We start from the raw sequence: 4646 nt of genomic DNA, 5'->3' as shown, positions 1-4646 counted from the left end.
GCCCGGATTAGAACCCACGACCTTCTGGGCCCCACTAACCGCTGTGCGGTGCTGCTTCTCTAACTATAACATTCTAACTGTAACATTATCCGTGTGAGTGCGATGCGTGTTTGTCGTAGTTGAGAATAGTCGCCGGTAGGACACTAACTTAGCGCCCTGTTGTATTTCCTTCTCACCTGCCAGTGTGAACGAACACTATCCCCCGAGAATCTAGCTTCCGTCCCCTCCACTCTACCGAGACTGCTCTCTCTAAGGTCACCCATGACCTCCTTCTTGCCAAATCCAATGGCTCCTACTCCATTCTGATCCTCCTTGACCTCTCCGCTGCCTTTGACACTGTCGACCATCCCCTCCTCCTCCATACCTTATCTCACCTTGGCTTCACGGACTCCGTCCTCTCCCGGTTCTCCTCTCACCTCTCTGGCCGGTCATTCTCGGTCTCCTTCGCTGGCGCCTCCTCCCCCTCCCATCCTTTAACTGTTGGAGTTCCTCAAGGGTCAGTTCTCGGCCCTCTTCTGTTCTCCATTTACACTCACTCCCTCGGTGAACTCATCCGCTCTCACGGCTTCGACTACCATCTCTACGCAGGTGACACGCAGATCTACATCTCCGCCCCTGTCCTCTCCCCCTCCCTTCGGGCTCGCATCTCCTCCCGCCTCCGGGACGTCTCCACCTGGATGTCGGCCCGCCACCTAAAACTCAACATGAGCGAGACTGAGCTCCTCATCTTCCCTCCCAAGCCCGGTCCGCTCCCAGACTTCTCCGTCACCGTGGATGGCACGACCATCCTTCCCGTCCCGCAGGCCCGCAATCTCGGTGTCATCCTTGACTCGTCCCTCTCGTTCACCCCACACATCCTATCCGTTACCGAGACCTGCCGGTTTCACCTCTACAATATCGCCAAGATCCGCCCTTTCCTCTCCACCCAGACGGCTACCTTACTATTACGGGCTCTCGTTATATCCCGGCTAGACTACCGTGTCAGCCTTCTCTCTGACCTCCCTCCCTCCTCTCTCGCCCCGCTCCGGTCTATTCTTCACTCCGCTGCCCGGCTCATCTTCCCGCAGAAACGATCTGGGCATGTCACTCCCCTTCTTAAACAACTCCAGTGGTTGCCTATCGACCTCCGCTCCAAACAGAAACTCCTCACTCTAGGCTTCGAGGCTCTCCGTCACCTTGCCCCTTCCTACCTCTCCTCCCTTCTCTCTTTCTACCGCCCACCCCGCACGCTCCGCTCCTCCGCCGCCCACCTCCTCGCCGTCCCTCGGTCTCGCCCATCCCGCCGTCGACCCCCGGGTCACGTCCTCCCGCGGTCCCGGAACGCCCTCCCTCCTCACCTCCGCCAAACTGATTCTCTTTCCCTCTTCAAAACCTTACTTAAAAATCACCTCCTCCAAGAGGCGTTCCCAGACTGAGCTCCTCTTCCCCCTCTACTCCCTCTGCCATCCCCCCTTCACCTCTCCGCAGCTAAAGCCTCATTTTCCCCTTTTCCCTCTGCTCCTCCACCTCTCCCTTCCCATCCCCACAGCACCGTACTCGTCCGCTCAACTGTATATATTTTCGTTACCCTATTTATTTTGTTAATGAATTGTACATCGCCTCGATTCTATTTAGTTGCCATCAGTTTTTACGAGACGTTCTTCCCCTTGACGCTGTTTAGTGCCATCGTTCTCGTCTGTCCGTCTCCCCCGATTAGACTGTAAGCCCGTCAAACGGCAGGGCCTGTCTCTATCTGTTGCCGACTTGTTCATCCCAAGCGCTTAGTACAGTGCTCTGCACATAGTAAGCGCTCAATAAATACTATTGAATGAATGAATAGCTTCCGGGTAGCCGCATCCAAGTGCGAAAGCCCCAGATGGATTCCATAGGCGGGGATGTCCCCTGGAACACCGAAGCCTGGGGGTCACGGTAGCGTCGAGCACGCTCTCCGGCCGGCCGGACGCCTCGGCCGACGCTGGGCCCGAGTCCGCTTAGCCCGGGGCCACGGGGTCGTTCGTTCGTACCGTCGTATTTATTGAGCGCTTACTGCGTGCGGAGCATTTTACTGAGCGTTTGCGAGTGTCCGGTATAACAACGGGCACGTCCCCTGCCCACAGCAAGCTTACGGTCTAGACGGGGAGACAGACATTAATATAAATCGACGACAGATATGAACATAGGTGCTATGGGGCTGGGAGGGGGGAGAATAAGGGGAGCGCGTCGGGGCGACGCGGAAGCGAGAGGGAGAAGGGGAAAGGGGGGGTTTAGTCAGGGAAGGCCCCTCGGAGGAGACGTGCCTTCGGTAAGGCTTTGAAGTAATTGTCTGTCGGGTTGGAGGAGGTGGGACATCGCAGGCCCCAGGCAGGATGTGGACGAGGGGTCCTGGGAGGGGACAAGTTTGGGTGAAAGTGACGGAATGGTGGCTCGGAAGGGGAAGCCCTGAAAACGGAGAACCCCCCTGCCCTTTGGCGCTGCCGCTGTGACCCCCAGTCGTTACCGGGAGCAAAGCCCTGGGGATGGTGGAACAGGCGAGCCCCATGTGGGACGGGGACTGTGTCCAACCTGCTTAGCCTTCGTCTACCCTGGCGCGTAGTACAGTGCTTAATTAATTATTATGGTATTCATTAAGCACCCGCCGTACCGGGTTTCGAGCGGGAGGCCGTGCCCGCTGCATAATCAGGCTTAATCGCGGCCCAGCAACCTGGGACAAGCTGTTTCTGGGATGGTAGAAGCAGCATGGCGCTGTGGAACGAGCACGGGCTCGGCGGTCAGAAAGTCAGGGGTTCTAATCCTGCTCCGCCGCTTGTCTGCTGTCTGACCTAGACCGCCAGTTGACTGAGGGCAGGGAATGTGTCCGTTTACTCTTCTACTGTACTCTCCCGAGGGCTTAGTGCGGTGCTCTGTACGTGGTAAGCGCTCAATAAATATAATTAGAGAAGCAGCGTGGCTCCGTGGAAAGAGCACGGGCTCAGGAGTCGGAGGTCATGGGTCCCGATCCCGGCTCCGCCACTTGTCAGCTGGGTGACTTTGGGCAAGTCACTTCACTTCTCGGTGCCTCAGTTCCCTCATCTGAAAATGGGGATTAAGACTGTAAGCCTCATGTGGGACGACCCGATTACCTCGCATCTCCCCCAGCGCTTAGAACAGTGCTCGGCACATAGTGAGCGCTTAACAAATACCAACGGTATTTTTATAATTGAATAAATGAATGACCTTGGACAAGTCACTTCATGCCTCGTCTGTAAAATGGGGATTGAGACTGTGAGTCCCACGTGGGACAGGCGCTATTTCAAACCTGGTATGCTTTTATCTACCCCAGCACTTAGTACGGAGCCCGGCACATAGTAAGTGTTTAATAAGTACCATAATAACAATTATCATTATTATTGTATGATCATCTCAGCGTACCCCTACTGGAATGGGGGCTTCTCCCCAAAGTTCCGTGCCGTTCGGGTTGGCTGCCGAACTCCGTTAAAATTGGCCCCCAACCCGTCGTCCTGCCTCCCGCAGGAGTGAGCTAGGATAAAGGCTCGCAAGTGGACTCGGCTAATTATTTAGAGATCGTTTCGGGCATCTAAGAATGAAATGGAGTTCTCTAAGCTCTAATGGGCTGATCGTCGCCGCTTTTCTCTCGTGGAAGCGATTCCTGGTAATCTGCATTTTGCGAAGTAACATAGCCCTTGCGTGTAGATTAGGCAGAGGTGAACGGAGCGTGTGAATCGGATTTCTTAACAGATTCAAGAGGGAGGGACATTTAATGAGATAAAATGGGAGGCAAGGAGCATCGGATAGTGATTAGCTAAAGAAAATTTGCAAGCAGGATTCAATCCAATCTTAGCCAATGGATTCTTTTGTGTTTTTTGTCAGGTCACTTCTTTTTTAAAAAAAAACACTTTCCTCTAATTAAAGAAACTATATCGTCCGGGACTCGGTGTGGGATTGGGGGGGGTCCCAGTGATTCAAACAGGGGAGGGGGAGGAAAAGATGGGAAAAAAGAGAAGCTCAGAGACTGAGACAGAAACAGAGACGATGGCACCGGCGTCCACACACGTACGTATTCATCGACATGGACAGTTTTTACAAGGAGCAAACAGCAGTGGCATGAGTAAGGTGAAGAAGAAAGACTGTAGCCAGTGCATTCCCCTCAGTGATTGTCTACCTCATCACTACTACTGTGGCTTCCTCTGGTTACCATGACTGCTGGCTCTGCTTTATTTGCAAATAGGACTTTTGCGAGTCATGCCAGCTGCCCTTTGGATGGTGGGATGGGGGGTAAATTTGGGGATCACCTTGCTCAATACGGGCCATCAATTCTCCGTACCTTTAATGCTTCCTCTCAGCGTCCGTAGCCAGGCTTTCTGCCGCACCGGTTTCCTCGCGGCTCTGACGCTTCATGGTTTTTAATGGCAAACCAGATAGGAGACCCTGACCTCTGGATTGGCCTATCGGGAGAAAACAACTTTGTTTTCTGTGTTTGCAATACTCATTTTAAAAAATCTTCTCTTTCAAAAAAAATTAACATCTTGCTTTCTAGATGGCCAATGTATTTATAACAAGGTTGTCCCAGGACCCTTCCCGATGCATACTGACTTTGGGTGAATTTGGGACGCATGGCAAAGAAAGGAACAGGGTTTATTCTCCACCTGCTTTAAAAGGAATAGAGGACT

Source organism: Ornithorhynchus anatinus, chromosome 11, assembly GCF_004115215.2.
Source record: "Ornithorhynchus anatinus isolate Pmale09 chromosome 11, mOrnAna1.pri.v4, whole genome shotgun sequence".
NCBI classification, from domain to species: Eukaryota; Metazoa; Chordata; class Mammalia; order Monotremata; family Ornithorhynchidae; genus Ornithorhynchus; species Ornithorhynchus anatinus.
The sequence above is the reverse complement of the archived record's forward strand: the minus strand, read 5'-3'. Positions refer to the sequence as shown.